Below are 22643 nucleotides of genomic sequence, written 5' to 3' on the forward strand. Positions count from 1 at the left end.
GTATTTCCTACCATCTGGTGTGGCTTCCTTTGAACGGTGTGTGCATCTCCAAGGAATTATTTTCATATATGTAGCAGAACACAGGTGCTGTGTTTTCTTTCTTATGTGTCCTTCCTTCCTTTAAAGATACAGAGTCATTTTATTGATCTCCACAGACTAAAGTGCAAAATGTTAAACATATGATATGCACAGAATAGTTTATTTAATCATTTACTCTTAATAGCTATTAAATGGACTATTAAAGTCAAATTAACCAAACAAGAAAGTTCTCAAGATGAAATCTGGTAACATTGACATTTCCAGAGCAGAACATCTATAGTGTATTTGGAAAAGCAATTCTTAGTATATATTGGCCAAAATTTTTAACATGGTGCAGTAGCAGAACTAAAACAGGGTAATCCTATATCAAATTAAATGTATTTGTAAAACCCGCTTATAATTTCAATGTTATAAACTTCTTGTAATCATGAATAAGTAATTCTTTACAGAGTGTCCTCCCGAGAATTTGAAAGATTTAAAGGGAAATAAATTCTCCTTGTGATAGAAGCAACAATGGAGCTGGTTGATTAATTCATATGTTTTGGTCATTGCAAAGCCTTGAGAAATAGTGGAATGAAGTTCCTCACGATTTTTCTGTACTTTTTAAAGTTAATGTTAAGCCTAATCCTTTACCTGCCTTGTTTGATGTTGTTGGAGAGAGTGGCATAACTCTAACGGCATCTGATTTGTGTGTATTAGCTTTTATTTCTCTTATGGCTGGGTGGGTGGAGTTGCTCAGATAGAGGGACATTGCTCTGACTGCCCATGCTTAATGGCTACCTGACGTCATGTCATGTTTAAAATCAGATAATTAGATGCTCAATCTGCGACTTGAATCTAACATTTTTAAACACTCTGGGGACCCTTTTATGAATTATTTTCAGAATAACTGATTTAATATGAATGCAGAAGTGCTGGTTAATAAGGTAATGTATCACTTTGATAAGGAATTCTTTTTTTCTGCTCTTTGCCAACCAGCTTTGTTTTTGGTAGTTGGTATAGATCTTTTTTATAATAAAATAATAAACTATTACTGTAATATAATTTGTTCAGTTGAGAATGCGAGGGACCTTGGATGAATTGTTTTGATCCAATGTACTATCTTTTGACTTTTAATATGTAATCTATGTACTCTGTACTTTTCAATGTGGAAGCTCAATTTCAATAAAAATATTGAAAAAGAAAGAAAGGGAAATAAAATATGCACAATCTCTGTTTATATTGATTTAAACAGAATTTTAAACATAATAGAAACATTCCAAAGCCCTTCAATGGAAATACTGTAAGTTAATAAGCTCATAAACATTCTGGCACAGCCTCAGAATAAAAGGATGTAGGACAGAGATGAGGAGAAATCTCTTCAACCAGGGGGTGGTGAATCTGCACAGGGTCATTGCATAATGGCTGTGGAGGCCGTCATTGGGTATATTTAAAGCAGGGGCTGATATGTTCTTGATTAGCAAGGGCATCAAAATTTAAGGGGAAAAGGCAGCAGAAAGGGGTTGGCCATGATATGAATGGTTGAATTCAATGAAACTTGCTGAGCCAAATGGCTCAATTCTCCTAAGTCGAGCAATATTTGACACATGAAAGAAAAGTACAGGCACGAGGTTATCAGAAATAAAACCAGTAAATGCTGGAAATGTTCACACACCAGGCAGAATATGTGGAAAGAGATACAGAGTTAATATTTGAAGTCAAAGATTGGGGAGAACAAATTATGTTGCAGAAGGTATGATGGAGGGATAGGAAGGGAGAAAGGAATATCTTGGGGGTGAGACCAGGTTTTTACTGTTTAAGAGAGAGAGAGAGAGAGAGAACTGATGGGAAATATATAAACTTTGAAATGCATATCAGGCCTATTCTCAATGTCATTCAGTAATTTTCTGCAAAAAAAAAATCACCCAATCTGCATTTGTTTTTTCTTTCCCCTATCGGGAGAGGAGACAAATTGTGAGCATTGAGTGCATCAAGTCATTACTTCATCTGAAAGGACTGCTTGGACTCCTTGATGGTAGAAAAAAACATGAGATAAAAGAGTAGGTTTTACATCTCTTGTATTTGAAGACATTAGGATAGGAACAAAGTTGGTTTTTATGACATGTCCTCAAAGAGTTAGAGATGCAAACAATTATGGAAGAAGTATCAGAATTTGGGCAGTTAGGAGTATCCCTGCATATAGGAGCATAAGGCTATACATGGGTCTGGAAATGCAGGCGGCAGAGATGACAGGCTTGTAGAGTGAACTGAGATTCACCGGTGGTATGTTGCACTGATGGCTGGCTCCGCCTCCTGACTCTACCCCCATCTACCCATATATAACCCTGGTTTCCCGCCTAAACCCTGAGCGCTTCTGAAGTCCACTGTAAGACCCTATCCTCAGTTATAAGCTAATCAAAGCATATGTCTCCTTCCAGTTGTGAGAGTATTTATTCACACTACAATTTTGTTAGCTTATTCCCTTGAAGATGGAAGCGCTCCTTAAGCCAGGTACGCTGCTGACGGACCCTCTGTCCCCCGACGTGGCTGAGGGGTCCATGTACTGAATAGACTGCTTCCAGGCCTACCTGAACGTGACCAGAGATGTCTTCCACACCGATGAACTCAGGAGGTCCGCACTCATTTCGAAGGTAGGAACGAAAGGGTATGCAGTCATCAGGGACTGCGCTACATATGATGCTGCCATGGAGGCTTTGAAGGCTCAGTACCTGAAGTCGCAAAACGGGGACCTAGTGAGGCACGACTCACTCTACGTCGCCAATGGCCAGGAGAGACCACCATTGACTACCTGCTGGACCTGTAGACTCTAGCCAAGAAGTGCAGGTACAAAATGGCTACAGTCCTGGACACCTCCATCTACTTATATATAACCCTGGTTTCCCTGCCTAAACCCTGAGACCACTGTAAGACCCTACCCTCAGTTATAAAAGCGTATGTTCTCCTTCCAGTCATGAGAGCTTTTATTCACGCTACAGCTTGTAAGGACGTTATAAAATTCTGGACCTTTGAGGCCACAGAGGGATTTTAAAGCTTTGTGGGGAATTTTTAAATGCATATGTTTAATCTAATGACCATTCCCACTGAACATTAAGTCAAACCTGTGGAGCATATTTCGTCACATTATTGTCAGTTTATGTTCAACATCAGGACTGGAACAAACGCAGAACCAGGGTAATGGGACAAGGAAACAATTAGACAAGAAGATTGATAGAGTGTCAGTCATTGCCTCAGGTCAATCTGCTTTACAGCCAAGGAACTACAATACTTTTGAAATGCAGACCATGTTATAATAAAGGGATTGCTGCAGGCAGTCAGAACACAGCTAAGTGATAATGATAATAGCCAGAAAATATGATGTCTTTATTTATCCATCGTCAGGTATGACATCACCAATAAGGCTAGTATATGATACCCAACCCTAATTATGTGTGAAAAGGTGACGTCTTGAATGGTTGCAGTCCTGACGTTGAAGCTGTGCTGACAATACTGTTATGGAACCTGGTCCAGAACTTTAACCAAATGTTACTGGAGAAGGATCATTACATTTCCAGTTTTGGATGGAGTAGGGGAGTCTCGGGTACCTGACATTTACCCCAATTAATCTACAACCCTTGTACGGTTAGTACAACGCTGTTACAGTGCCAGTGATCCGGGTTCGAATCCAGCTTTGTCTGTAAGGAGTTTGTAAGTTCTCCCCATGTCTGTGTGGGTTTCCACCGGGTGCTCTGGTTTCCTCCCACCGTTCAAAAGATACGGGGGTTGTAAGTCAGTTGAGACTAATAGCGCAGCAGGGGCTCATGGGTTGGAAGGGCTTGTTATTTAAATGTCTACATTTAAATAAGTATTGGTGAAGCTGCACTCAGGAGCTGAGCTTCTTATTACAGGACACCCAAACTTTGACCTTTGTTTGTAAACAGAGCCTTTATACGACTGTTCAGATGAGTTTCTGGTTGGTGGCCCCCAGGATGTTGACAGGTGGACTCACTGATGTTAATACCAGGAGTGGGGAGATAAGGTCTCTAGATTTGCTCTTCATTCCACCTTAACATATGCAGCTGTTTTTATTTATTCAAGAGGTGGTTTAACACTTCATTTTCAATATGAATGCTTCAACAGTGCAGCACCCCTTCATAACTGTACTAAAATATTAGGCTGAATTTTGTTCTGAAGTTACAGGGTTTTGTGCACATGGCATTGTTAATTCACAGCTGAAAATGGAACCGGATTTGAACAGAGGTCATTGAATCTTTGGAATTCAGGACCCTAGAGGGTTGTGGAAGCCAGAACACTGGAGATATTTAAAGATGAGATGGATACATTTTTGAAAGCTAGGAAATTGGGAGCTATGGGGAACTAGTGTAGAAGAGGAGCTAAAGCCTGAGGTGGATCAGCTGTGATCACATGAAGTAGCAGAGCCAGCTTGAGAGTCCAGCAGCGGCAGATTAACCATTAGGCTGAGTAACCTTAAGCCCAGGGACCAGGAAGGTAAGGGGGCCCGTCACAACCACTGGTACACCAATGTATCCACTTGGCCAATATGGGCTCGTGTTAGACCTGGGTCCACCCGCCAATCACATGTCAATCAGCAGTGGGATCTCAGTCCCGTCTACTAATTAATTTGGGCGCCGCCAGTCCCAATGCTACCTGTCAATCAATGCTCGGGCTCATGCTGCGTCAGTCACAGGAGGTTTACTTTTTGAAAAAAGGCTCTCCCTTCTCCCTCCTGTGTTATTTTGTATCGATACTTTTTTTTAAGAACTGATTTTATTCATCCTTTTGTAACTAACAGACTTTTCAAATTATTCGGGGCTAGCAGATGGCTTCTGCAAGGGAAAGTTTTGTTTGACTTTAATATTATGTTTTTTCTCCCCTCCTCCAACCAAACACCAACTGGTGTATTCCCAGCACAGACCCGGTGGATAAATTTAGAATATGTGAGGGCATCACACCCAAAGTCTAATATATGGAACAATTTCATTTTATTCTGTTCAATGAATGGTGGGGGCCGTAGGGCAGGGGGGCAAGGTTAGTGTGGGGGGGGGGGTGGGGGAAGATCAGTGAGGGTCTTACTAAAACTCAGCCTAGGTCCTGGGTAGTAGTTAATCCACCACTGGAGGTCAAGTGGGCTGCTCTTGCTCAATTTCTTGTGTCCCTGTGGATACAATAAACAGGGATACAATATAAACAGGACCACTTTAAATAAAGATAAACAAATCAAAAACGCACAAGCAATATAGTCAGGATTAGAGGGGCAGCACAAGTTATAGTTACATTGAATTGCTAAACTGGTAAATCTATAACATGGTCCATTTATAGACTGAAGAGTGGAAGCAACAAGTTTTAGACAGAGCAAAGAGATCCCATAATCATTCACGATCAAACAGCTAAAGAATGGAGAAGGCTCCATGAGCAATCTTCTAACCATTGATTACAGAGCCCCAGCTCATCGTGCCATTGATACAGGTGAAATGCTTTATGCCAGATGTGCAGGAGTGGACAATCTATCTTGGTCTCCTCCAAGGGTCCTCTCCATCAGGGAAGCCAGTCTTCAGTACTTTTCATTCATGTGATATCATGAAATAGTTGATTACATTGGAAAGTGCGAAGACAGTGAGGGTCAGTAACATTCTGATGCGTGTGTTGAAGATGTTCTCTCGAATCAGCAGAGATTTCAGCCAAGTTGGCGTTCCGTTAGTCATTTTATAAACAGTGGAAAAGTTAAAGACAACGCTTGTCACGAATGCTTTGCATCCATGTTTAGGTGTGTCTTGCCAGGATCCACCCACCACCTGGCAATATACATGAAAGCACCGACAGGAGCAAAAATTATTGAAATAGTCCAAAGTGAAGTTTTGACTCAGCAACTGATGGTATAGAAATCTTTAAAATTAGTTTATGCTATTTCAACATTGAATACAGAAACAAATCCAAAATCAATTCAATCATTAATACTTAACACTCTTAGAGTTCACTATATTAAATATGATGCTTGCTAATGGCTTGTAATAGAACTAATATCCTAGATATGTTCCTGCTATGTGTGTGAATGATTATGTTATTGGTACACAATGTCCAGCTTTCATTTGTTTTAATTACAGCCCCTCACATTGAGGTAAAATAACTTCTCTTAGCACAAGTTTTAGTTTAACACATCACACTGTCTTTGCTGCAGTCTTCGATTGAACACCCTTGGCATAGGCTGCCACATGAGTGTACTACTCAAGACCTCACAACAAATGGATGCCAAGGATCATATTGAGTGTTAACATTCACAGATGTTAAACACAAAAGTTTAAATCTGTTTTACGAAAAAAAATTATAGCAATTAGACCCAAGGCTATAAATAACACCCAGTAGGCTGGGCCTCAATAAGTCTGTCTGATGTAGTTGGAGACCTCCTGGGATGGTTTATAGTTGTGATTCTTCCCCAGTACACAATTGTCCTCTGGGAAACCAAAGGAAGGAATACCCACAGTTAAGCTTTACTTGCCATTTGGAAACATTTTATATTTTAGATAAATGGAATTAAGTGGGAAGTTGCTCAATTTAAGTTCTGACAGGAAATCATGAACATCTAGATTTCTCATAGAACACTACAGCATGGAAACAGGCCCTTCAGCCATTTTAGTCTGTGCCAAACTGTTATTCTGCGTGATCCCACTGACCTGCAACTGGACCATATCACTCCATACCCTTCCTCTCCATTTTTTTCTTAAATGTCAAAATTAAGCCTGCATTTACCAATTCAATTCACAGCTTGTTCCACACTCCTAAAGTTCCCTCTAATCTTTTCCCCTTTCACCTTTAACCCATGAACTCTTGCTTTTATCTCACCTAACCTCGGTGGAAAAAGGCTGATTGAATTTACTCAATCTATACCCATTATATTTTTGAATACCTCTATTAAACCTCCCCTCATTCTCCTGCTTTTCATGGAGTGGAGACATTTAAGGAGTGGATTATTTTATGATCAAGCTCAACAGGGTTGTTCAGGTTAATTTAGCTTTTGTTTCTGTTGCTCTCCAGTGGTTAAAAGATTAGTCCTCTATCTGATGACCAAATCTTTTAGAGGAATGGCAGATAGAATTAACTCATACCTAAGCAAAAACTTGGACCCACTTCAATTTTGCCTATCACCATAATTGTTCCACAGCAGATGCAATCTCACTGGCACTTCACTCAACCCTGGGTCACGTGGAAAACAGCAATACATACATCATGCTGATTTACATCGATAAAAGTGCAGTTTTCAACTTTTTCATCCCCTTAGTTCGAGTCAGTAAGCTTCCAAACCTGGGCCTCTCCACCTCCCTCTGCAGCTGGATCCTTGACTTTTTCATCGGAAGACCACAATCAGTGCGGATTGGTAACAATGTCTCTACCACACTGACAATCAACACAGACGCACCTCAGCGATGCATGCTTCTCCCATTGCTCTACTCTCCTGTGGCAGGGATCAATTTAAAGGCCATCTACAAATTTGTCAATGACACCATGAATCACAGAGGGCAATGAGGAAGCATACAGGAGTGAGATAAATCAGCTAATTGAGTGGTGTCACAACAACAATCTTGCACTCAACATTAGTAACACTCAGTATTTGATTGTGGACTTCATGAAGGGGAAGCCAGGAGAACACAAACCAGTTCTCACTGAGGGGTCAGCAGTGGAGAGAGTAAGAAACTTCAAATTTCTGGGTGTCAACATTTCTGAATACCCATCCTGGGACCATCATATTGATACAATCATAAAAAAGGCACACCAACAGCTATAATACATTGGGAGTTTGAGGAGATTTGGTCTGTCACTAAAGACTCTCACAAATTTCTACAGGTGTACCCTGCAGAGCATTCTGACTGGTTGCATCGTCTGGTATTGGGTGTCAATGAGCAGGACAGGAAAAAGCTGCAGAAGGCTGCCAACTCACCCAGCGCCATCGTGGGCATTCGTCTTCACTTCATTAAGGACGTCTTTAAGATGCAATGTCTAAGAAAGCAGCTCCTATCATCAAGGTCCCTCACCACCCAGGACAGGCACTTTTCTCACTGTTACCATCAGGAAGGAGGTACGGGAGCCCGAAGATGCATATCCACCATTACAAAAACAGCTGCTTCCCTTGTGCCATCAGATTTAGGAATGGACAATGAAGTGCGGACACTACCTCACTTTTCCTCTTTTCTTGCATTGGCTATTTATTTTTTTAAATCTTGTATTTATAGAACGGTATAGTAATTTTGCATCTTGCTCTGCACAATACTACTGCTGCAACAAAACAACAAATTCCATGGCAATAAACTGGATTCTGATTCTACTTCAATGACAGTTGATTGCCACAAGATGGTGCTGAGTTCACTTGACTGCAGCAGTTCCTGGTGAGTTTTCTCCAACATCTGCTCATGGTGCTTTGCATCTTGAAGGTAAGCTGGTTTGTCAATAACGTAAAACCACTTGGAAAATAATTGGTAATTTTCTATTCTATTTCAAAGGCAGTTTCGGTGAGGGAACCTAATTATACTTATCATACTTTAATGGAGAAGAAATCTTGGGAAGTTCAAATGAACGAAATGTCAGGTGATTTGCTTTAATGATCAGGAAAAAAAAATATAATTTGAAGACTGTTAAAAGAAGAGCAGTCTTTAGAATTTAATGAAGTAGGCTGGCAGCTGCACTTGACCTGAACCAAGTGGTCTGCACCTAATTGATAAAACTGAGGGCAGCACGTTTAGCGTAGCAGTTAATGCAATGCCGTTACAGCGCTAGCGACCGGGACCAGGGTTCGAACCCTGCGCCGTCTGTCAGGAGATTGTATGTTTTCCCTGTGTCTGCGTGAGTTTCCTCTGGGTGCTTTGATTTCCTCCCACCCTTAAAAACGTGTAGGTCAATTGGGTGTAATTGGGCGGCACAGGCTCGTGGGCCAAAAAGGCCTGTTTCTGAGCTGTATCTAGGTCTAAATTTAAAAAAATGTCTAAACTCGATAAGAATGAAAACCAGCTAATAATAAGGAGAGTGTGGCTGGAAAGATAAATAAATCTAATTTGTCTCCATTCTTCTTGGATAGATTGGGACTTTAACTCCGAGTGTATTGGAACCTGCAGCCGAAGGCAAAAGTAACCAAAACAATTAACTGATTTTTTTTTGTTTCAAATGTTTATCCATTTCTTTGTGTCACACTCGAGTCATTACAGACTTACACTCTTTTCATTTTCCAAAATTTCTTTAAAGGCTTTGGTTATTAAGTAGCTTCAAAGATGAAGTAGATGCATACTTTAGATTTCAAGGAAACCAAGGGTAATGAGGAGCAGGGTGGGCGAAAAAAATAAAATCAGATCAATCATCTTAGTTAATGGCAGAGCAGACTCAAGGCCAACCTCCATCCCCTTTATTTTAAATATGCTCTTATTTGCTTCAAGGTCCAGCTTGCTGACCAATGACCTCAATCATATGAAGTTAGGCTTGAATGTGTAATTCCACAATAGGCTGCTTCTGTGTTTACTTTTGGTAGAGGTGGTGAAAGGGGACGATGCATGTTTAATAACCATAATTATGAAGAAACAGGGACAATTTACCTCACAATCCATGTCAAGGGACCATTTAGTTTTAACATTGCAGAACATTCTAGTGTTTATCTAGCTCTTCCATTCCTTCCTGCCGTTAAGTATTCAACAAAACCAAACTGACATAATGGATAAGGAAGGAAGTGAAAAAAACAGAAAAGCTGTGGAGCAGATGGAGGTCAAGGAGGAAGAGGTAGGAGCTTGCTGCCTTACAGCGAATAAAGGAAGGTAGGTCACCTGGGACAGATATGATATTCCCTCGGACCTTGAGGGGGACTGTAGTGATAGAGTGCTACTGGCAGGAGGAGTCATCTTAGTGAGTTCTTAGATGCTTCTGAACTCAATGCTAAATCCAGGGATTGGTGTGTAGGTCAGATTCACCTCAACCTGTAGTGCACAGCAATAGAAATGCTAGATGGACCGATGTGTGCACAATACCTCGCAAATAGTTTATTTGAATAGACTCCGCTGACTCACTCCACTCGCTGTCAGTACAATCTGAGCCATTATTTCAAAGAATCTGGATACCTATATGTTATGGAGGATTTAGACCAGCTTATGCAAGAAGGGATGCAGTTGCATCAGAAGACATAATCTAAATTCCACCATGAGGCCCAGGATGCAGTTAAATAGGAAGACATTATCTAATTACACTATGGGGCCCAGGGATGCATATGACTCAGTAGACATTACCTAACTTCCACTATGCACTGCTGAAGTTTGAGACTCTCCAAGAGGTGGCAACATCTCTCAGCAAGAAGAAGAACTTCAAGATTCCAACCAACGTCCCGGTCCGGGGAGGTGGAGAAGCTGCTACCGGCGCCCAGACAACCTACTACAAACTACAAGTGTGTAGTCGTTGCCTCGCTTTGGCAGTTGGGACCAGTCCAGGCATTGATAAGTATAATTGGGAAGGGCTTGAATATTTTAGTGTGAATTCAGCTTTAGATTTAGTAATAAAGCCTTATATAAACTGAACTGCTCTCGGTGTGTGTGTGTCTATTTTCTTTCGGTAGCTCAAACACTGTGACCAATCTAAAAAGAACAAAATGAGAGGTATAAGTTTACCCAAGAATCTCAAATGAATGTTCCAGAAATTCTGCATGGAAATTGGTTGGACATAGACCTTGACTTTGAGTAAACTTCTAACACAGCTGATAGCTTGTTGACAGCTTCTTTTATACCACTCATGTTTTGTTTTCCAAGAGTTCTAACATCAGCTGCTGCCCAATTGGATGATAAGGATCCACTCCCCATATGGGATGTTTCATTCAGAGTGAAACATATGAGCAATGGTTTTATTGTTGGGATATGCACATAGAAATTGGAAACAGTAGCAGAATCATCAACGATCAAGGGATTTCACAAACTATTACAGCAAGGAAATCTCAACTGTGAAAAGAAGTACACTTTGAATTGATACACTACCTTCATAAACTTCCTTCAAGACAGCCTGAACTGCTGCAAAATAAAGTTGCAGAGTAATGAGATAGGTAAAGCCAGTCAGGACCAATGTTCCATGGGGGCACAGACTACATCATAATAATTCATCACTATGTCGATTTCAGCTGGATCTGTGAAGACCTTCCCACCCACTTTCCTGAGTCATTTATATCCTGATATATTTGGTAATCAACTATCCACAATGAAGGGGAAGATTCACTTGGGGCTGAATCCTTCAGGTGACTCAATCATTGCGCCCACAAAAAGCATAGGCAGAAGGCATCAAAAAGTCATGAAGATGTGCTGTTGGACAAAGGTTCGTCCTATTTGCCATGCCATATTCAAACAAAGTCCATTATCTGAATTTTTTTTTTTTTTTAAATTTTTTATTTTTCACACCATAAATCACAATAGCCATGATATACACTTTTTCTTTTCCACACATTTACAGTGACTTTTCATTATCTGAATTATGTACAATTGTTTCTTTCAGTGTGCAGCATCTGAGGAATGTTGCATCGTGGGAATGCTGTTGCACCTTGGGTAAATAGGATGCCTCCACATGAGGTCTGGCATGTGTATATTCTGTCCTTTGTGCTGTTTGCTTAGTTAATAAATCTAGTTGTTTTAAAAAAGAACCAAAAGTTTCTTCATTGTAATAGAAGAAACATCACAGGAGACAAGTGTAGAAATTTCAGGGGCCCTGGCTGATATATTCAAAATGTCCTTAGCCATGGGTGAGGTGCCAGAGGATTGGGAGGTAGCCCATTGTTTAAAAAAGGCTCTAAAAACAAACCAGGTAGTTATAGGCCAGTGAGCCTGATGTCAGCAGCAGGTTAAATATTGGAAGGAGTACTGAGAGACAGGATATATAGGTACTGGGACAGTCATGGGCTGATTAAGGATACCCAGCATGGCTTTGTACACGATAGGTCATGTTGAACAAATCTAGTGAAGTTTTTTTGAGGAGGTTACCAGGAAGGTGGATGAATGAAAGGCTGTGGATGTTGTCTACATGGACTTTAGTAAAGCCTTTGACAAGGTCCCATATGGCAGGTTAGTTCAGAAGGTTATGACACTAGGTATTCAAGGAGAGGTGGTAAGCTGTGTGAGAATGGTATGTGGGTGGAAAGAAAAAGTTTGAAAACCACTGTTTTAATTGTACTTAAATGACTCATTATGTGCACGGTTTCATAACTCCAAAGGAAATGGGCCAATGACAATTTTTCTCAAGCAAAATATTTCAGTAACAATTGGGTCTAGAGCAGTGATTCTCAACCTTCCCTTCCCACTCACATCCCACCTTAAGCAATCCCTTACTAATTACAGAGTACTTATGGTATAGGGATTACTTAAAGTGGTATGTGAGTGGAAAGAAAAAGGTTGAGAACCACTAGAGGGGCAGCATTTATCTGCCAAAGAGACACATTGCTACCCTTGAGACTTGATATGAATTCAGTAATTTCAAATGACAAGCCTTTAGTTCTGATAAGTTCTTTAGTTCAAGACTCATCAACTGATAATGTTGTCAGTTTTATTTTGCACTGATGGTACTTGACCTGCTTTATGACAACCAACTATTTTGTTAAGGGACAGTCAATGAGAAATAGTCTGGTATCTTTCTTTCCTTCATCACTCAGATACCTTCTCCCTGTACTGTGTGGTTCTGTTTTGCCTGTTACCCATGCTCAAATAAATGCGTGGCTCAGTTGATGATGGATAGAATGGCCCCACCTTAAAAATATTCACCTCATAATGGAAAAGGCTGAAGTATTGCCTGATTTTTATATGCTTCTATTTTGTTATTGGGCTATATAGTGTGAAAACAGGCCCTTCGGCTCAACTTGCCCAAAATGCTCCCCACATTCTCCTTACCCACCTACCAGGTTGATAATCTTGAAAGTCTTTTCAAAATGTCAGTATTAAGAATTAAAGATTTATCTGAGGTGCTGAAGCTGAAAGAGGCAATTTGACATAGTTCAGATAATGAACTTTGTTTGAATGTGGCATGGCAAATAGGACGAACCTTTTAGGAATCATGAAGTATGCGCAGACACCATATCTAATACCTTTGTCCAACAGCACATCGTCATGACTTTCTGATGCCTTCTGCCTTTTTGTGGGCGCCATGATTGAGTCACCTGAAGCATTCAGCCCCAAGTGAATCTTCCCCTTCATTGTGGATAGTTGTTTAACTTCTGTTACCAAATATATCAGGATATAAATGGCTCAGGAAAGTGGGTGGGAAGGTCTTCACAGATCCAGCTGAAATCGACATAGTGATGAATTATTATGATGTAGTCTGTGCCCCCATGGAACATTGGTCCTGACTGGCTTTACCTATCTCATTACTCTGCAACTTTATTTTGCAGCAGTTCAGGCTGTCTTGAAGGAAGTTTATGAAGGTAGTGTATCAATTCAAAGTGTACTTCTTTTCACAGTTGAGATTTCCTTGCTGCAATAGTTTGTGAAATCCCTCGATCGTTGATGATTCTGCTACTGTTTCCAATTTCTATGTGCATATCCCAACAATAAAACCATTGCTCATATGTTTCACTCTGAATGAAACATCCCATATGGGGAGTGGATCCTTATCGTCCAATTGGGCAGCAGCTGATGTTAGAACTCTTTTCCTATTGACTTGGAAAACAAAACATGAGTGGTATAAAAGAAGCTGTCAACAAGCTATCAGCTGTGTTAGAAGTTTACTCAAAGTCAAGGTCTATGTCCAACCAATTTCCATGCAGAATTTCTGGAACATTCATCTGAGATAGGTATCCAGAATCTTTGAGATAGTGGGTCAGATTGTACTGACAGCGAGTGGAGTGGGTCAGCAGAGTCTATTCAAATAAACCATTTGCGAGCTGTTGTGCACACATCGGTGAATTCCAGCATTTCTATTGCTGTGCACTGCAGGTTGAGATGAATCTGACCTGCCCACCAATCCCTGGATTTAGCATTGAGTTCAGAGGCATCTAAGAACTCACTAAGATGACCCACTTTGTATCTGGTCCTTCAGCTTAATTCCATAGCAGACATAGCAGAAACATGTTCATTGAAATGGGTTTCCTGATAGTCAATAAAAAGGTGTCTGTTTTGTTAGTTAAATCTGCTTTAAATTAATTTTATTAATTTTTGAATTGATACAAATTCTAATTTTTTTTTAGCTGTTTCTAATTGTTTCTTAACATGGTAGCAAAAGAGAGAGAGAGGGCAGAAGAAATTGAACAGGATATTGCCAAGAATGGAGTGATTTAATTTTAAGGGGAGCTTGCATAGGTTGGGTATGTTCTGGTGTTCTGGATCGTAGGAGTCTGAGGGGTGATATGGTAGAGGCTTATAAAATCATGGTGGGGGCACATAAAAAAACAAAATGAAATCAGGAGGACTGAAAAAAGGGGTTGCTTTGGCAGAGAAGGTGAAGGAAAATCCTAAGGGATAAGGAGCAAAATTATATTAAGAGGCAAAATGGGTCCTCTTTTTTTTTTTCACACCATAAATCACATTAGCCATGATATACACTATTTCTTTTTCACACATATACAGTGACTTTTTCTCCCCCCACCTTTCCTCCCAAGCCACCCCCCCACCCCCCCCCCCCTCATCCATTTTAGGTATACAATCTAGGTTGCATTAAGCCAGTCAGACAATGTTGTCATTCAACAAAATTACACCAGAAATTCTACTGAGTCCATTCTTTTCTTTCCTTCTCCTTCCATCAACTTAGGTAATGTTTGTCCCCGGTAGGTTTTCGCTATTGTATTTAATGTAAGGCTCCTATACTTGTTCGAATATTTCAATATTATTTCTTAACCAATATGTTATTTTTTCTAATGGAATACATTTATTCATTTAAATTTGGTAGTTTCTTCCTTTTAATTTGGTTATGTATTCCATTAATATTTAAAGACATATAGTTCAGCGTAGCCCTTTTATATTTTGTTTATCTTCTCTTTCCGTTTTTCCATCATTACCTTTCCTCCTTTTCCATTTCTGTTTTCTTATTTTCAACTCTTTATAAGACAACATTCCTACAACATCTAACATTTTCCTTATTCTCCTATTTCTATCTTATTTATCCCCAATCTCCCCTTCACCTCCTGAGTTGTCCTTTATCCCTTGTCGGACAACCACATCTGCCCTCTCCATTTGGATTTGCGAATCCACTCGCAAGCGTCAACTGATTTTGCCGTGACCGCTATTTCCCCCCACCCCGCCTCCCCCAGAAAAGATTTCACTTTTCATATGTCACAAAGGTCACTCTTTTAATTCCCTCCTTATTCTCTCTATTCCATTACCTTCCCTTATTAATTCTTGTCTATACTATCTATATTTTCCTCTAAGTACAGATACATTCATGTATGCTCATTGTCTCTATTCACTCTTATACCTCTTTACCCGCATACATATCAATCGTGATCATTTTTACTCTCATTACCCGTCTTCATCCCTCAGTCTATTTTTGTCTTTACCCACATACATATCAATCGTGATCATTTTAACTCTCATTACCCGTCTTCCTCCCTCAGTCTATTTTTGTAATTGTTCTGCAAATTTTCGTGCTTCTTCTGGATCCGAGAATAGTCTGTTTTGTTGTCCTGGAATAAATATTTTCAATACCGCTGGATGCTTTAGTATAAATTTATACCCTTTCTTCCATAAAATCGCCTTTGCTGTATTGAACTCTTTTCTCTTCTTTAGGAGTTCAAAACTTATATCTGGATAAATGAAGATTTTTTGTCCTTTATACTCCAGTGGTTTGTTGCCCTCTCTTACTTTTTCCATTGTCTTCTCCAGTACCTTTTCTCTTGTAGTATATCTTAGGAGTTTTACTACAATAGATCTTGGTTTTTGTTGTGGTTGTGGTTTAGAGGCCAATACTCTATGTGCCCTTTCTATTTCCATTTCATGCTGTAGTTCTGGACATCCTAGGGTCTTAGGGATCCACTCTTTTATAAACTCCCTCATATTCTTGCCTTCTTCATCTTCCTTAAGGCCCACTATCTTTATGTTATTTCTTCTGTTATGGTTTTCCATTGTATCTATTTTTTGAGCTAGTAGTTCTTGTGTCTCTTTAGTTTTTTTATTAGATTTCTCCAATTTCTTTTTTAAGTCTTCTACCTCCATTTCTGCTGCTACTGCCCGCTCTTCCATCTTGTCCATTTTTTTTCCCATTTCTGTTAAGGTCATCTCCATTTTATTTATTTTCTCTTCTGTGTTGTTTATTCTTTTTCTTAAATCCTTAAATTCCTGTGTTTGCCATTCTTTAAATGACTCCATGTATCCTTTAATAAGAGCAAGTATATCCTTTACCTTGCCTATCTTTTCTTCTTCTATTTCACCATACTCTTCCTCTTCTTCTTCCTCTGGGTGGACTATCTGTTGTTTCTTTGTTGCCCTTTCCTCCTCTTCTTTCTTGTTTCTATTGTCTTCTGTGGTCTCTTCTTGCTGCAGGTGTTCTGCAGCTGTCGTTGCCGGCTGTGGAGATCGACTCCCCAGCTGGTCCCCCCTCCCGTCGGTGTGTTTTTTTGCGCACTTTTACTCGGCTCAGCGAGCCATTTTTGTAGTCCATTATTTACCGACCTGAGGGAGCGGGTTTCTCTCTCCGCAGCGGGCCTCTTCGGACAGGTAAGGCCTTCACCTTTTTCCTCCTTTGTCTTCTCTTCCTCTCTTCTTGCCGTTGCTTTCGATTTTTCTTTTTTTGTCGCCATCTTCTTTCCACCTTTATACTCACTTTTCTGTAACTTTTATTTCTGTGCCTTTGTGTTTTCTCTTGTTTTTCCCGACTTTTCTGGAGAGGGCTGGAGTTCACCGTCCGGCCACTACTCCATCACGTGACTCCTCCCTCGCAAAATGGGTCCTCTTGAAGATCATAGTGACTGCATGGAGCCAGAAGAGGTGGGAAGGTCTTAAATTTTTTTTTGCATCTGTATTTACTCAGGAAACTGACACTGAGTCTGAGGAAGTGAGGCAAGCACGTGGTACGGTCATGGAACCTGTACAGATTAAAGAGGAGGAGGTGCTTCCTGTCTTAAAGCGATTAAAGGTTGATAAATCAACAGGGCCTGACAAAGTATTTCCTCATACTTTGAGGGAGGCCAGTGCAGAAATTGGAGGGGGCCTGGCAGATATATTTAAAAGGTCCTTAGCGACAGATGAGGTGCTGGAGGATTGGAGGATAAAATTATAGGTTGGTGAGTCTGACATTAGTAGTAGGTAAGTTATTGGAAGGTGTTTCTTGGAGATCAAATATACAAGTATTTGGATAGTCAGGGGCTGATTAGGGATTGTCAACATGGCTTTGTGTGTTGTAGGTTGTGCTTTAACAAATCTTATCAAGTTTTTTGAGGAGCTTAACAAGAAAGTTGATGAAGGGTTGTAGATGTTGTCTACATGAACTTTATTAAGGCCTTTGACAAGGTTCCACATGGGAGATTAGTCATTAAGGTGCAGTTGCCGATATTCATGGTGAGGGAGTAAACGAGATTCAACATTGGCTTTATGGATGGTTACCAATATTATTAATGATCTAGATGATAATGAGATAAATTGGATCAGCAAGATTGCAGATGACAAAAAGATTTGAGGTGTAGTGGACAGCAAGGAAGGCTTTAAATGCTTGTAGAGGGGTCTGAACCAGCTGGAAAAAAGGGCTACAAAATGGCTGATGAAATTTAATGTATGCAAGTGTGAAATGTTGCATTTTGGGATTGAGCAAGGTAGCACATGCACTGTAAATAGCAGGGCATTGAGAAGTGTGGTAGAACAGAGGGATCTAGGAATATAGATACATAATTCCCTGGAAATGGCATCACATGTTGATAGGGTTGTCAAGAGAGCTTGTGGCACATTGGCCTTCATAAATTCAAGAAAAGAGTATCGGAGTTGGGATGCTATGGTAAAGTTGCATAAGACATGAATGGGCCAAATTTAGAGTATTGTGTGCAGTTTTGGTCACCTAACTGCAGGAAAGATATCAATAAAATTGCAAGAATGCAGAGAAGATTTGTAGGATGTTGCTAGGACACGAGGAACTGACTTCCTAGGAAAGATTAAATAGGTAGGAGATTTATTCCCTGGAGCATAGAAGAATTGAGAGATATAGAAGTGTACAAATTTATGGTGGGTATAGCTTGAGGAAGTCAGCCCGCACCTCTGAAAGGAAATCAGACTGCAAAAGAACATACCGCAAAAATATCTCTTTAAAGCATGCAGATTTTTATTATAAACAATCAATTCATATACGGGAAGGGAGGATGACTAGTCAGCAAATGCCTCAAGCAGACATCTTTCTGAAGTTTCAGCTCTCACTTCAAAAAATCAGAGGTGTGCTTCTATATTTATATAATTTCAAATGAGTAAGGGGAAAAATTACCCTCACTCTTAATATTATATCATTCTATATATACAAAAAATTAGTTTCCCCACCCTGACGCTTGGGTTTTTGGTGTTTATCTTTCACAAACAAAATAGAATGTGTTATGCTCTACCGTTGCCTCGAAAAATACAAAATTAATGATGTTTATGTTAGCTTTATCTCAACCTCTAATTGCGATTATGCAAGCCATCCTCTGATCTGTCCTTGTAAAGCTCATTGGGTGCCATTTTTCACAATATGTTGTAAGGTCATATTTCCAGCGGTCCTAGCTGTTTACAATTCTCTAATGGACACAGAGCCCACCTCACTGACAAAAGGCAAAGGAGGAAAAACCCAACACCCAACCCCAACCAACCAATTTTCCCTTGCAACCGCTGCAATCGTGTCTGCCTGTCCCGCATCGGACTGGTCAGCCACAAACGAGCCTGCAGCTGACGTGGACTTTTTACCCCCTCCATAAATCTTCGTCCGCGAAGCCAAGCCAAAGCAATGGACACACTAAAGGTTTGTCTTGTCTGTCTCTAAATGTTAAATGCAAAAGCTTTAGCATTGAGATACTTCCACAAGATAGTGTAAATATAAGTAGGCTTTTTCCACTAAGTTTGGGTGAGATACAAGTCAGAGGACATGGGTTAAGGGTGAAAGGGAAGAAGTTTAGGGGAACATTTTACACGCAGAGAGTGGTGGGAATAGTGGCCTGAGCCCTTCTTGAAGAAATAAGCAAGAACAGGAAGGCATCAGACTGGCTATGGGAGAAGGCCAGGCCAACAAAAGGTGTTAATTGGATCTGATAAGAGGAGAGGTGAGAATTAATTTTGACTCTATGAGGAGACAGAGGAAATGGGAAGAGAGAGAGAGAAAGAAAGAAAGAGAGAGAGAGCAGATCTGGTAAAAAGACGATGGGAGAAGAGGTAGGGGGGATGTATTTAATGGAAGCTGAAGAAGTTGATGCAAATGCCATCTAGTTGGAGGATACCCAGTCAGAAGACAAGGTGTTGTTCCTTCAATTTGCTGGTGGTCTCAGTCAAGCAGAGCATGAGACCATGGACAGACATGTCAGCAAGCGAAAGGGATGGGGAATTGAAATGGGTGGCCATGGGGAGATCCATGGTGCTCAGAGCCAAGGTGCTCAGCCAAGCAATCTTCCAGTCTGCATCCAGTCCCTCCCAAGTAGATGAGACCACAACAAGAGCACCTGATGCAGTAGATGACCCCTGGAGATTCACAAGTGAAATCTCGTTTCACTTGGAAGGACTGTTTGGGGCCCCGATTGGTGCTGAGGGAGGATGTGTGGGTGCAAGTGGAGCATCTCCTGCAATCATAAGGGTAGATGCAAGGGGATGATTGGTGAGGAGGGCAGTGGACAATGGACAATAGACAATAGACAATAGGAGCTGGAGTAGGCCCTTCGGCCCGTCGAGCCAGCACCGCCATTTTGCAGATCGTGGCTGATCACTACCATCAGTACCCCTTTCCAGCCTTATCCCCATAACCCTTAACTCCTTTGCCCACTAGAGTCTTATCTAACTCTCTTTTGAACATAATCAGCGAATCTGCCTCTACCACCCTCTGTGGCAGAGCATTCCACAGATTCACACTTCTCTGGGTAAAAAAATGTTTTCTCATCTCCTTCCTAAAGGGCCTACCCTGTATTCTTAAACTATGCCCTCTAGTCCTCGTCTCCCCCATCATTGGGAATAAGTAATCCAACTTCACCCTGTCTATCCCCCTGATAATTTTGTATACCTCAATCATGTCCCCCCTCATCCTTCTAAGCACCATCGGATACGTCCACTTTTCTAGCCTTTCAGCATATGTCAACCCCGCCATCCCTGGAACTAACCTTGTAAATCTGCGCTGCACACCCTCTATCGCTAGTATGTCCTTCCTCAAAATTGGAGACCAGAACTGGACGCAATACTCCAGGTGGGGTCTCACCAGGGCCCTGTACAACTGCAGAAGGGCGTCTCTGTTCCTATACTCCAATCCCCTCTTTATGAAAGCCAACATGCTATTGGCCTTCTTCACAGCTTTCTGAACCTGCATGCTAGTCTTCAGTGACCAGTGAACAAATACTCCCAGATCCATTTGCTCCTCCCCACTCCCTAGCTTGTCTCCATTTAAATAATACTCAGCTTTCCTATTATTGCCCCAAAAATGGATAACCTCACATTTGCTTACATTGAACGTCATCTTCCATTCAGCAGCCCACTCCCCCAACCTGTCCAAGTCCCTCTGCATTTTCCTGACATCCTCCTCACACCCCACACCGCCACCCAGTTTCGTGTCATCTGCAAATTTGCTCAAATTATTAATAATCCCCTCATCCAAGTCATTTACATAAATTACAAACAACTGAGGACCCAATACCGATCCCTGCGGCACTCCACTCGTCACATCCTGCCATCCTGAAAAAGACCCGCTTACCCCAACCCTTTGTTTCCTATTTCTTAACCAATTTCCTATCCATGTCAGCACCTTACCTCCAATACCATGCTCCCTGATCTTGCCCACTAGTCTCCCGTGCGGTACCTTATCAAAGGCCTTCTGGAAGTCCAAATACACCACATCCACAGGCTCTCCCAAGTCCACCCTCTTTGTCACATCCTCGAAAAATTCCAGAAGGTTAGTCAAGCATGACTTACCCTTAAGGAATCCATGCTGACTAGCCCTTATACTATTATTTCTGCCTAAGTGTTCTGCTATTACTCCTTTTATGATAGATTCCAATATCTTCCCCACCACCGACGTCAGGCTGACCGGTCTATAATTTCCCGTTTTCTCCCTCCTTAAAAATCGGCACCACATCAGCCACTCTCCAATCCTCAGAGACCTCCCCGAATCTATGGAACTTTGGAAAATGTCGACCAGTGCTTCCACAATTTCCATAGCAACTTCTTTAAGCACCCTGGGATGCAGCCCATCAGGCCCTGGGGATTTATCAGCCCTCAGTCCCAACAATTTACTCACAACCTCCTGTTTCTGGATCCGGATATCCATTAGATCCCCTACATCCCCAGGAAAGTTCCCCAAATCTCTTGACACCGCATGACCATTACCCCCTAACTGACCATAACCAATATCCTCCTTGGTGAAGACAGTTGCAAAGTATTTGTTAAATTCCTCAGCCATCTCCTTGTTTCCGGTAATAATTTCACCCTTTTCCATTCTTAATGGACCAATTTTGGACCGAACCAATTTCTTCCTCTTCACATATTTAAAAAAGCTTTTGCTATCCTCCATTATATTATTTGCTAATTTCCTCTCGTACTTAATTTTCCCCTCTCTTATGACTTTCTTAGTTACCCTCTAATGTTCTTTGAAGGTTTCCCAATCCTCTAACTTCCCACTCCGCTTCGCTATCCTATACTTACTCCCTTTGGATTTGATATTACACTTGATTTCATGAGTTAGCCACGGCTGCCATTTACATCTCCTAGAGCCTTTCCTCCACTTTGGAATAAATTTGTCCTGAAACCTGTGAAAAATGTCCAAAAATACCTGCCATTTTTTCCCCAGTTGTCCTCCCAGCTAGTGTATCTTTCCATTTTATTTTGACTAGCTCCTCCCTCATAGCTGCATAATCCCCTTTATTTAACTGCAGTACAGATGCTTCCGACTTCCTTTCTTTTTCCCTTTCTAATTGCAGCTCAAAAGCAACCATACCATGGTCACTATTCCCTAATGGCTCCCCTACATCGAGGACACTTATTAACTCTGCGTCACTGCACAGCACCAAGTCCAGAATCGACTTCCCCCTGGTAGGTTCCTCCACTAGCTGCTCCAAGAAAGTATCTCGTAGACATTCAATAAACTCAGTCTCTTGTGCTCCTGCCCCCGTCTGATTATCCCAGTCCACCTTCATGATAAAGTCCCCCATAACTACTGTATTGCTACCACTTTGACATGCCACTCTTAATTCCTGATTTATACTTCTACTGATATCTAAGCTACTTTTCGGAGGCCTGTAAATGACCCCCATTATGGTCCTCATGCCTTTACAATTTCTTAATTCTATCCAAACAGACTCTACCCACCTGTTTCAATGTCTTTCCTTTCAAACGCTGAATTTCATTTCTTACCAACAGAGCTACCCCACCTCCTCTTCCTAACTTTCTGTTTTTTCTATAGGATGTGTACCCTGGAACATTTATTTCTCAATCCTGCCCTTCCCGCAGCCATGTCTCCGTTACTCCGACAATATCATAACCTCCCACTGCCATTTGTGC

The 22643-nt window shown here is 41.0% G+C and overlaps 1 long non-coding RNA gene across 1 annotated transcript in view; it reads right to left on the minus strand.

The window, feature by feature from the left end:
* Positions 1-22643, minus strand: part of LOC138759327 (uncharacterized) — a 27858-nt gene continuing 5215 nt past the window's right edge. Inside the window, exons 3-4 of the long non-coding RNA XR_011354732.1 lie at positions 5110-5191; positions 1-118 (exon numbers count right to left, since the gene is read on the minus strand). This is a non-coding gene — a long non-coding RNA (uncharacterized lncRNA). The remainder of the gene's footprint in view (positions 119-5109; positions 5192-22643) is intronic.

This window comes from Narcine bancroftii, chromosome 3 (genome assembly GCF_036971445.1).
Source record: "Narcine bancroftii isolate sNarBan1 chromosome 3, sNarBan1.hap1, whole genome shotgun sequence".
In the NCBI taxonomy this organism is placed as follows: Eukaryota; Metazoa; Chordata; class Chondrichthyes; order Torpediniformes; family Narcinidae; genus Narcine; species Narcine bancroftii.